The sequence below is a fragment of the Pimephales promelas genome, chromosome 13, assembly GCF_988280905.1.
Source record: "Pimephales promelas chromosome 13, fPimPro1.hap1.1, whole genome shotgun sequence".
NCBI lineage: Eukaryota > Metazoa > Chordata > Actinopteri > Cypriniformes > Leuciscidae > Pimephales > Pimephales promelas.
Genome location: NC_142781.1, coordinates 35,254,242 through 35,267,543, shown reverse-complemented (window position 1 = coordinate 35,267,543; position 13,302 = coordinate 35,254,242). Strand labels below are relative to the sequence as shown.

The following is a 13,302-nucleotide window of genomic DNA, read 5'->3' as shown; positions in this document are numbered from 1 at the left end:
CGCGCAATGAGACGTACACGCGCATTGTGTAATGTCTCATGATAATGCGTTATGTTTTAATTTATTATTACCACCGGGGTTATTGTTGTTGTTAACTAAATCTAAAACCATAAAAATATGTTAGTTGAAATAAAATAAAAATAAATTAAAAACGTAAAATTTAAATAAAACGAGTAAAATAAAAAAAATGATACTAAGATGACACGGAATCTCACTACACAAAAAGAGTTGTATAAAATATGTCTTTGTTACTCACTTATAATACTATGTACTACAAACTGGGAATTGTTTATACAATATGTGTTGCAAAGTTTCACTGGTTAAAATAAGATAAAATATTTTAACTTAGTTAATTTCTTATATTAAATTTCTTATAATTCCTGTGATTTCCTAAGATTGAATAACCACTAATGGTTGAGGAGAGATTCTCTGATATGATTGTAAAGCGATTTGAGTGTATAAATGCCCCATTCATTCATTCATTCATTCATTCGTTCGTTCGTTCGTTCGTTCATTCATTCATTCATTCATAAAGCTGGATTTCTCATTTTCCGAAGCTTGTCATTTCCATCACCACACATTTTTACACACAAAACATTTTAAAAGTTCTCATCACACATTAAAAATGCATCCACAATTTATGAGCCTACATACTCTACTTGTATAAAAATTCAAGTTGTTTATTTTCTAATAAGCTCTTGCCCAAACCAATATTAAATGTCAGAGCGTGACAGGTGTACAGTTCAGCATTTGGCCCTAATGGCAGCTAATTTATCTAATTGACAAATGAATAAATATTGTCTATTGTGGAACAACTGATAGTTAAAATGATCTTAGACAATTCTTGAGTGGTTTAAGTTAAATAACAGCTGTATATTGAGATGTGGTGGAAATGATATTAGTTCATTGCAGGTAGGAAAAATATAAAATATTAAGAATTTCTCTCATAAGTTTGTCCTCTTGCAGACCTTGAAACTACACAAATTGTTTAAACTTATGAGACTGTGGTAAGTGACTTTTGAACAAGTTTTTTTTAATTATTTATTCCACTTTACAAGGCTAAAAGTGCCCCTAGTTGACTATGAATGTCATAATTTCGACTTTGTAGTATATCATAGCCTAATTTTATGTGATTTCCAGATTTTTCGTACCACATCTGGCAGAAACATCTAATATATAAGTGTGTTTTTCTCAAAACAAATCACATACAGCAGATTTAAGTTGTTTTGGTTGATAAACAAGTTGTTTGTATTTGCAATTACGGATCGGACCGATGGGTGTGGTCTGTGAATGGTAATGGCCAATCACATCAGGGATCCCGCAGTGGGCGGGGCGCGGTTTGTTGCAGCGTTTGTGGCTCCAACAATAGAAAGTGGGACGTACCATCTGCAGTCGGAGGGGTGGAGTCACACACACTGACATCCAGAACATCGCTTCTCCTCAGAAAAGGAGCACAACCTTAATGCATAAGGGTTTATGCCTCGCATACGTCTCTTATTGGATGATGTGACGATAAAGTAAGCCGATCGTTGTTGACGAACACACGCATGTATGTTCATTGTGGATCCCATTCCCAGCGTTGACTGATCCCGAGCTCCAGTCTTTTTAACGGGATCCGAACCAGCTGTATATCAGTACTGTATTTCTGCAATGAACACCGCGAGACTGAACACACAGGAATATTTTAAGGAATAACCCGCATACCTGGGAAAAACATGGAATAATAAGAAGTGCTTCCATTTTTTTCAGGTATGACGTTTTTTGCTTGTTGATTGCATTCTGGCCCTTGCTGTTAAAATGAGAGAAATGTATAATAATAGGAATAAAGTGTTGTTGTTTTTTCTTCCTTCTCGTATTTATCTTCTCTGGCTGATGCATTGCCAGTGTAAACCAACACTGCTTGTGCTTGGCCCCATTCAGGACTGGTTGACAGGTGTGGGTTGAATTATGCATGCATGTGAAATAACTTGCATAATGCAGCCGAAGGCATCCTGAATGCTTAAGCATTACATATTACATGCAACTTGTGTTTGTTTGCATCGGAAGCAAAACATAATGACTTATTTCTCACTGCCCTGAGGTTTCAAGATTGATGCATTCAAGGGGGAAGGGGAGTCACATCTGTATGGCAAACACAAGGCAAACTATCACACCAAAATGCAATGCAGTTTGCATGCTTGCTAAACAGTGTGCACTCCAAATTATTGTTGGGATGGCATGCCAAATATTTTCCAGTATGAGGGAGTTATTACTAGTTATTTTTAATATAGTGCATGCACAATGCATAACGTAAATGTATCCTGTAATGGGCGAATTAAATGTACATTTGAGAGCAGTTTTGAGCATGCAGGGGGAAGGGCAGCACTCACTGGAAGAAGAAGACTCGCTTTGTGAAACCCGAGACTTCAGAAAAGCACAAAGCATCTCCATCTCAGCTTCTCCGCTCAGTATTCATGCACATGTGTGTGTTTCAAACTGACTTCATACTTTTCTCTCTCGTTCTTTAATGCATAAACACCTTGTGCAGTTAAGTTATCGTGCTTTCTTTGCCGAGGTGATATATGTGGAGGAATGATTCTTTTAATGAATCGGTTAGTTTACTAGAACCGATTCACACAACGTGTTTTGCCATGAATAAGAATGGGTTATATGCTGCTCGTTCAACTGGTTTACGTTATGTTGATTACCTTGGTTTTACTCCTAAACAAAGTTTTTCTAGTTGCCTTTGCTGCTCGGATGATTTGCCAACGATTCGAATCGTTAAAAAGAACCGGCTCGAAAGAACGATTCGATCGCTCATCGTGCGACGCGTTATTTAATGATTCAAAAGCTTTATTATTGGGTTGATAAAGAAGACAATGCCAAAGCATTAATAAAAACCTTATATAAGGCTCTAATGCAGCGTTTATCTTTTGGAAAACACAGATTAAGCGGGAAAATGTGTTTGGGAACATGGAAAGATTATCTAAACTGGGCAGCCGTAATATATTCCATGTTCCATAATTACAATATGTCTTGATCATCTAGTATCTGCTCCAGCTAGTCCGCTATCTAAGTGTAAGCGGTTTTGTTTTTAATGTTTCTGTTTATATTGTGTTAATAAGTGTAAAGGGTTAATTTGCTGAATATCAAACATTGCAGTTTCACTTTTGTGCTTTAATGATAAAGATGTCTGCAGATAGTGAATGCTTAATGGCTCATTCTGATGTTCAGTTTGCCTTCTTGATCTTTTGCTGGCGATGCAGAAAAAAGTTTGGATGGATTTTCGTACAGAAAACCTTTTCTGTGTGTTCTGGCTTCTGTTTGATGTTCTGCCAGGGCGAGCCGGACAAACCTCACGTACAGAAGTAGATCAGAGAGACCAGAGCAGAAGAAAGTGTGTGACAGTGCTGGCCTGGGTGATGAATAATTGTTCAAAACAAGCCTAATGCACACCCGAGGTGGTAATGCGGCCACGACACGAAGGTGTGCACCATTTTCTAATTATTCAACAGACCGGAGTCGATTATAATGTCCTTATGCTACGCTAACACCTTTAAACATTACTCATGATGTATTTCAAGACGTTTCTCAGGATTTTTCCTTGAAACGCTCTTGTGTGTGGGACTAATTTGTTACGCATCTCATCCCACGCCTCCATTGCTGATTTCAAAACCTCATTTTAGAGCCACAGACAAATGCAGATATTACACAGAGAGAGTGTGTGAATTACCCGAGTCTGAGCCGTTATTATAGCACTAGTGAGAAATTCAAATAAATGAGTAAATAGTTCAGCAATTTAAAGGGGACATATCAGTGTTGTAGTACTCGAGACTCGGACTCGGTCTCGAGACCATATTTTAATGGTCTTGGTCTTGTCATGGACTCGTGTGCATTTGGACTCGGAATTGACTCGTACTCGAACATTTTTTTTTTAGGACTCGGACTTATTCCCGAGTCCACTCGAGTTCAATTCAAAATATTTTTCATGATTATTAATGTATGTTAATAAAATATTTCTTTAAATTGATTGACACGCCCAGTGATTGGTGATTTTCTAGTGTGCAACTGCGCATGACAAATTGTAATAAAATTACTTTTAACACCACCTACTATGTGGCCTTTTTACCCTAAACTGATCATATTTTTAAACTCTAAGTAAATTCAGTAAAAAAAAAAAAAAAATAATAAAAAAAAGGATTTCTCTAAGTAAATAAAAGTAAATTAGGTAATCAACCCTCACTGGTCTCGGTCTCGACTCGGACTCGACCGTCTCTGGTCTCGGACTCGAGTGAGGTGGTCTCGACTACAACACTGGGACATATCATGCAGAATGCACTTTTTTAGCCCTTAAATGCATTTTGTTGTATATTTGGAGTGTTTATAAGTACAGAAAAGATGAAATTATTCTCTTCGTTTATATCTTTATATTCTGTTTTGGTCATATTTTTCAACCTGTTCAGATTTTTCTGTTCTCTATGACGTTTTTTGAACTATCACATCACCGTATTTGCAGCGGAGCTGACAAATAAGGACATCGACTACCGGTCCAACACTTCCAGCAATCCGCCGTTATTATGTCTCGCTCCGATTTTGTAGTCCGAGCTCAAAGATGCAGAAGTTACGAGAGGGCAAGTCAAAATGTTCGGTTGTTGGATGTAGTACTTCAAGGATTCCCACTTCAACAACCTCCGCCAGTAACGTTATACAGAAGGGTTTGCCGATCGACTTCGTCTGAATGAGAGTAAATTCCTTCTATCTTTGGAGACGACGAACAGAGCATTTCGTAAATATCGTTAATAAAAATAAAGTACTTTACTTTCTTAAAACACATGGTGGTCATGGTTTAGCAGTACCTTTGTCTTTCTTTGTTTTTGTTTTGAAGTAACGTTACACGTCTGCAGTATTATTGTTCTTGAGTTTCATCAATGCTCATTTACGTTAGCTGCGTTGTTTTCTGATGCTTTTCTAAACGTATCATATTGTCAATACAGATTTTTAGTGGTAAGATTAGACCGTAGTCATTTATCTTGTCAGTGTGCTTGTTTTAACAAGAGAAATAGTCGACTTTCACTAATAACACAAAACAGTTAACTCACATTGTTCTGCAGGTTCGTCGTGGTCTTTATCGACTCGCTCGCTCTGGCTGGAATATGTAAGGCTTGATGGACAAGTCTTCTGTTGTTGACATTTTGTTAACGTGTGAATAAAAATGTTCTTTGAAGGTATCGTATATAATCGTATATCTCTAATAAAACTACAATAATGGCCGAACGCGCGGAGTTGAACCGACCGTGAACTCATCGACCTGGAGAGCGGGCGGGGTGTGACGCATCTCCTTTTATTTAAAGGGGCCGCTTTGAAACGGGTCGCTCACAGACGCACATCAGAAAAGGGGCTTGTGGAGCTATAATAATGAGGAATTCAGACCCAAGCATTGCAGTTATGCTTTATATAGACCACAACGGTATGATTTATATGTAAAAATGAAGCATGATTTGCACCCTTTAAAAGTTTTTTAGTGAATTTCTCACTAGCGCTATAATAACGGCGCTGTTCTTGAAGCAGATCAACGTATAGTTTCACTATTAGTCAAGATGTTGCTGTCAGTCAAACACTGAGAGACACAGACTCAGGTAATTCACACACGTTTAATCTCTCTCTCTCTCTCTCTCTCTCTCTCTCTCTCTCTCTCTCTCAGTAATAACTGCATTAGTCTGCGGCTCTAAAATGAGGTTTTGGGATGTGGGATGAGGCGTGGGATGAGATGCGTAACAAAATAAGTCCCACACACAAGTACGTTTCAAGGAAAAAAAAACGGAGAAATGTCTTGAAATAATGTTTAGAAGTTTAAGCGTATAGTATAAGTGGAATAATTGACTCCGGGCCGTTGGATTATTAGAAAATAATGCACCCCTTCTTGTCATGGCCGCGTAATGGGAGTGCATTATTTCTCGAACAATTCAACGTCAGTCATTCCTTACAAAAATGGCGCTTGAATGCAACGCAAATAAATTGTTTAATCAATAGACAAGCTGAAAGAGAAAGGAGAGTGATGCTTTAAAGAGAGATAATGTTGGTATGGTGGTATGGTAAGTGTGGTAAACTCGCCGTACGCCCCAGCTGTGAAGATGCCCCGCACACAAGAGTCTTTGTTCTGTCTCTGTCGGACCGGGCGACCCACAAAGATGCCTCTGTGTCCTGAACTGGGGGTTAGTGTGTGTGTGTGTGTGTGTGTGTGTGTGTGCCACAGAAATGCCATGAAAGTCTGAACTTCAATATCTGCACTTCTCTGTTTTGCATCAACTTGATGTTGAAGGTCTGACAACTCTTATCATAGTCGTTATAATTTATAATTTAACAGGTTTATTTAATCATTTAGAAACTTGACAATATATCTCAAGACCCTTTAACATATCTTCAATTTATATATATATATATATATATATATATATATATATATATATATATATGAAGAGTTCAGATGCAAAAGCCTCTAAATGCCATTTGAAATTTTCTTCTTTAATGATGATTTTTATCAAACTTGTATATTTGAACTTAAATATACAAGTTTGATAAAAATCATCATTAAAGAAGAAAATTTCAAATGGCATTTAGAGGCTTTTGCATCTGAACTCTTCATATATACACACATTGTCATTGTTGAACACTATATGTGCTGCACCACAATAAAAGTCATCAAATAATACATTTGCCATAAAAATCACAAAAATAAACTATTGATATAATAATATTAAATAAACATACAAAAATGAAATACAACTGTACTAAAAATATTAAATAAAACATTAAAATATGTACAATTTACATAATAAAAACTTTTAATAAATTAATAAAATATTTCGTTAAATTATTTATTTTATTGCTAGTTAATTTCACCAATTACTGAAAAACTGCAAGTAACTGAATTTTAAAGTAGAGTGACAAAAATTGTGTTTTCCTGTAAAACATGCTCTCATAATGTTTGTTTTATTGACAACTTTGAAAAATATTCATATTGAAATAAAGAAGTTATACGTTTGGAATATTTACAAACCAAGTCATAATTATAAGGTAAAAAGTTGAAATTATGGCATATTAAGTCATTACGAAGTAAAAGTCATAATTATGAGAAAGTCAAATGACTCACTAAGTCATTTTGAGGTATTGGCGAAATTATGACCAAGTCAAGTGATAATTATGAGGAAATTTTTTTTTTTAAATTATGACATACCAAGTCATATTTTTGTGGTACAACCATTCTAAAATCTCATTTGGCATGGTTAAATGTGGTATTTTTGCTGCTGAACTTTAATGCTTGTGAAATGCTGAAGAAAACCCACAAAATGAACGTGTTTTGATGCTCAATCACACCCATCACTAGTGCAGTCGTATCATTTTCGTTTGAATCCTGACAGCTTTGTTTGCTCTCGGCCTTGATTTATTCATTATGGAGGGCCACGTTCGCTAGCAGGGACTTCCCATTGCGCTGTGGTTTGTTGGTTTTGTGTGTGAAGGCAGGTGGAGAATACAAGGCATTCGGATCCTACATGTGATCCCCAGAGGCGAGTGTGGCGTCCGCTTACACACCCTGCGTTCGGGTGGATTCCTTTGTCCTCTGGCTTACATGTGAACAGGTGGTGATCCTCCACTGCTCTACGGCACCTTCTTTTCCATTTTACTCCATTTTGTGCTTTTGTTTCTCAGGTTAAGCTCGTTTAGATTCAGATTTGAATATTCAAATTATGCTGAATGTCTTTACAGGAGATTTGGATGAGACTACCATTTTAAAATGCATATAAAATCCTTGCTTTGTTGGTAGAGTTACTTTACACTACCAATCAAACGCATCGTTTTCACCCGCTGGAGCAGAAAAGAGGTGGAAAATCACCAATTTTTGAGTCAGAATTATTAGACATTATGAGACATGACATAAGTCAATTACAAGATAAAAAGTCAAAATTATGACATACTATGACATTGCGATAGAAAAGTTGAAATTAAGTACATTTATGAGGTTGAAATTATGACATACTAAGTCATAAATATTGTAAAAAAAAAATGTAAATAAAAATATATAAAGTCATATTAATGAGCTATTTTGACATAAGTTGTAATTATGAGGTAAAAAGCCAAAATGATTACATAATACATACTAAGTCATAATTATAAAAAGACGAAATTATTACATACTATGCCAGAAAGATGATAAAAAAGTTTAAATTAAGTCAATTTGAGGTAGAAAGCTGAAATTATGACATTCTAAGTCATAATTATGGTAAAAAAATGTAAATTAGAACATGTCAAAATTGCTCATAAATATGACTGTATAAGTCGTGATTACGAGGTAAAAAGTCAAAATGATTACCTACTAAGTCATAATTATGTAAAAAGACAAAATGTTGACGTACTATGCCATAAAAAGTTAAATTATGACATATGAAGTCATTTACGAGGTAAAACGTCGAAATAATGAAAGAATGCACAATAAGTAAAAATAACCGTTAAGTTAGCGCTTTGGGTTTTAGAAAAGAGCATTATAAATAAAATGTATTATTATTATTATTATAACCAATAAGAATAATAATAAACAGTATACAAGTATTTTAGTAATTTATTCAACAATTTATTTGCGCTATATTAAAAATTAAATTGCGCTACTTTAAAATATCTCGAATGTAACTCGACACCCTCGCCTCATTTAGTATGCGTGGTTCTATGAATATGCAAATTCACTCACTCAGCTCACCACTGGTTGACGATCACACGTTGATCTGATTGGTTTGTGACGTCAGAAACACCAGCGATTTCAAAACGTGTTTTTGAGACCGTCTTGCAGTTTTAAGGAGGAAATACTCAGCAATGCTGTCCACTCATCAGCTTACACACGGTGTGTGTTAAAGCGGATTAAACACGTTGATCTGATAGTTTGTGACGTCAGAGGCGTTAACGTCGACAGCTCTAAAAATAAGAAAAATTCTGATGTCACAATTTCTTTTTATCCCATAATGCTTTTCATTTCATAAATATGACTCAATATGTCATAAATTGGATTTTTATTCATTTATTGCCATGATTATGACTCGCAGAAGGAAAGGGGCTTGGATCTCTGTGATCTTGAAAGCACACTCTTCATCTTTGCTGACTGAAGTTGAGGCGATGCAGTGTTGCGGTCCGGCTCACTGATGCTCAATTACCGCAGTAAATCCACATCTTACAAGCGCATTTCTCTCCCTCCTCCGCTCGCTCTCCACGCAAACCGGGAGGATGACGGAGTGCTTCTAAATGCATCTGACCCCAATTTTCTTCTGCCTGGGACGAGTGTGTGTGTGTGTGTGAGTGTGCAAACTACCGACTGGTTTGAATTAAGGGCCAATATTTACACAGAGTGGGTGGCCGTCCAATTATGGTGTGCTGCGCAAATCTTCCTGTGATTTGCATGGAATCTGCTTTGCATGTCGTTCCCAGAGTTCACTTCTACCTTTTCTCTGTTCTCTCGTCATAAACGAGCCACTTACCGACTACATTAGCGTTACTCCGCATCACCGGGCACTTGACTGTTACCTGAAGCTTGTCATGATGAATGACTCACGGCCAATCACGTTCGTACGTGACACGCATGTTAATGAGCGATGGCGGCGCGTCAGCCAATCAGAGATGCCTCAAACGGGCTGAGATAATGCATCATTTTATGGTTCATATCTGGTAAAGTTTTTAACATACAATTACCAGTAGTTTGACTATTGTCATGTCGATAATATCACACAAGCAATAGCGCTTTTTTTATTTTTATTTAGCGCTGTTTTAAGAAAAGGTTCTATATAGAACCTTAAAAGGTTCTATCAGCGCTACGTATTTGGAACCCCTAAAATGTTCTATACACTGGGTTCTATATAGAACCCTGGGGTTCCATACTTGGCCAATAGAACCTTTTACCAAAAAAAAAAATGGTTCTATATAGAACCATTTTGGAGTTCCATATGAAGCGGGGGATGGAACCATTTCTGGTTCTAAATAGAACCATTTCTTCTAAGAGTGTACATAAACCAATTCTATTATTAAAGTAGTATGCAGTTCTATGAATATGCAAATGAGCCCCGCCCCCACTCCCTCACTCAGAGATCCACTGGTTGTCGATCACTCGTTGATCTGATTGGTTACAAGGTGGTTTGTGACGTCAGAAACACCAGCGATTTCAAAGCGTGTTTTTGAGACTGTCAATACATATATTATGTAAACACAAACTTTTATTTTGGATGCGATTAATCGTTTGACAGCCCTATATTAAATATATCCTGATTCTTATTAAAGCTACAGAAGTTATTCAGATATGCATATCGTGATATTTCGATAAATTCGATATATTGCACAGCCCTACTCATAAAGACGGTGTTTTGTCTCCAACTAGTGGTGAGTCGATGTAACTGGCAGAACGAAGAACGAAGCGTTGAAAAATAGTTAAAAAATAGTCTGGAGTGAATATGACAATCTGCATAGTTCAGAGATTAATTCTGATTGGATGAGCCTTTGTAAAATGCAGGTAAATAGTTTGATTGACCAATTAAATGCGTTCAGTCATAATTTTCCTATTTGGGTGAACTATTCCTTTAATTCGGTCAGTGTGAATAGAGTTTACAATTAATGCATTTAATGCGATTAATGAACTGCTATGGCGATTCCTGGAGATTAAAATCCGTTGTGATGTAGAAATGTAGAGATCTGATGGAAATTCACTCCTACTTCATTTTTTCGCCTCTCTGTGCTTATTTTTATTCTCTGCCTCCAGACAGAATGTGCCACACACGAAAAATAGTGAGAGATGAGAAGAAAAGTGTGTGAAAAAACATCAGAGACAGACAATGTGTGTGTGTGTGTGTAAGATACTGAGAATTATTGGGCATCTCTGGGCAAGAAAGAAAATAAATAAATAGATCGCTTATGTTGATTTAGATATAACTGAAAAGTTATAAATGCTGAAGACTGAATCCAGATCAGTGTTTGTCCCATGATGAGCTATTCTGGGATGTGGAGGTGTTAGCGACGGGTGCTAACTGATAACGCAGGATCCGACGTGTCTTTATCTAAATCTTCAGATCCATTGGGATAGGGTTTATTTGTGGATTCATGGATCCAGGAAATGTATTTAAAAAATGAGAAAATACAGTAAAAATACAGAAATACTGATGATTTGATACTCAAGAAACATTCGGTCTTTGCGGTAAAAATATTATATATATATATATATATGTAATATTATATATAATTTATTATTATTAAAATAATATAATATTTAGAATTTATCACTATTAAAATAATAGTAAAATTCCCTCTAATTTAGTTGAATATTCCTTACATATTATGTCCATTCCCGGTCTATTAAGATTTATACAAATTGTTTTATTGAAGCGCTATTTTTTTTTCTCACTTAAAAATTCTTAATTCATGAAAAAATTAACTATATTAATGATTAAATTAAATTGTACTATTTTTTTACTATTAATTAAAATGTGTAAATCTTGAAAAAAGGCTTACACTGTAAAATAATATTGTTGGTTTAACTTAAAAAAGTAAGTAACCTGGGGTGCCTTAAAATTTTAAGTTAATTGAACTGGAAAAAGTGAGTTAATACAATGAAGAAGATTAATTTAACCATCAGAAACTCAAAATTATATGTTATCTGAACTAAATAAATTATTTAAGTTGATTTGACCAAAGAAAAAATGTTGTGATTACTACACTGTAAAAAATATTATTGGTTTAACTTAAAAAAGTAAGTAACCTGGGTTGCCTTAAAATTTTAAGTTGATTGAACTGGAAAAAGTGAGTTAATACAATGAAGGAGATTAATTCAAGAAAACTCAAAATAAAATATGTTGTGATAACAAATCTTGAAAATATTTTTTTACAGTGTAAGCATTGTGTTTGTGTGTACTAATTTATAAAAATCTGACTATTCACACAAAAATGTGTAATTTAGTGTTAAATAACGTCAGACAGCAATCAAGCTCAGATGATCTCAGGAACGCTGCAATACACACGACTATATTTAACACACACACTTCAACAGAACAGATCTCAGTGGATTGACTGATCCATTGATGCAAAGTAAACAACTTGATAATACGTCAAACCTGTTTTTGACAGCTTTAAAAATATCTTTTGTTATACAGGTGAAACTGGAAAACTTAGAATATCGTGCAAAAGTATTTCAGTAATTCAACTTAAAGGTGAAACTAATATATTATATAGACTCATCACATGCAAAGTGAGATATTTCAAGCCTTTATGTGTTATAATTGTGATGATTATGGATTACACATATGAAAACATCACATCATACACAATTATATCATCACAATTATAACAAATAAAGGCTTGAAATAGCTCACTTTGAGTCTATATAATGAATTAGTTTCACCTTTTAAGTCTAATAATTACTGAAATAAATGAACTTTTGCACCATATTGTAATGTTTCGAATTTGGCCTGTATAACTCGTAATAAGGGATCAGAGACGCATCGGGCGCTCTGCGAAGGCTCTGATTGGCTGGTTGTGTCGGGACAGGTTGCCGGTTCTCCTGGGAGATCTGGCAGAGAAACAGATCTGTGTCATGTGAGGAAAACGGGGAAAGAAAACCAGATTTGGGTCACATTCATCCTCAGCGCTCAAGGTTACTAAACACACACCAGCGGCTCCGGGGTCAGAGGTCAAGTCAGCTTCATACTGAGCAATACGAGTGTTTCAGAGCAGCTTTACACGATAATGCAGCACAGTTTGATTCCTGAAGAAAGGCCTTTTTTTAGCCTAATTATATGTTTTTGGGTCAAAGCGTGATGTCATCGTCCCGCTCTGCTCAGTCCTTATCAATAATATTTTTGAATATTAAATTAAATTTTCCTAACCAAGTGAAACCCTCAGAGGAACCGGTTCACCTGGAGCGAGCGCTGTATGATTATGATTCATACGCATCCACAGATGATGTTACATAAGTGTTGACTCGCACGATGTGAAACGCACAAAGACTCGAAGCCTGGAGACGAATCAACTCAATAATGAACAAACCTTTCCTGAGGGAACAGACTTCACATCCACACTGACAACAACTATCCCTGGATGAGTGTGGGCTCAGCGAGATTAATATTTTTATTCAGCAAACATCAGATCCTCTGATTTGTCATTTTTTAATGATTTGGATATTTTAAAGACATTTATCATTAGTAAAATTATTGCATTTCCCATTTTGACAAAGATGATTGTGATTCTTTGTGGATGTAGTTCTTTGCATTGAAATAGCATTTTTATTGACTATTTTAATCAATATTG

General features: G+C 35.7%; 1 protein-coding gene across 1 annotated transcript in view; it reads left to right on the top strand.

The window, feature by feature from the left end:
• The first annotated feature begins 1,389 nt into the window (after positions 1-1,389).
• The window catches only part of wasf1 (WASP family member 1), a 40,011-nt gene continuing 28,098 nt past the window's right edge, over positions 1,390-13,302 (top strand). The window contains exon 1 of the mRNA XM_089118968.1: positions 1,390-1,749. The gene's annotated coding sequence lies outside the window, so the exon portion shown is untranslated. The remainder of the gene's footprint in view (positions 1,750-13,302) is intronic.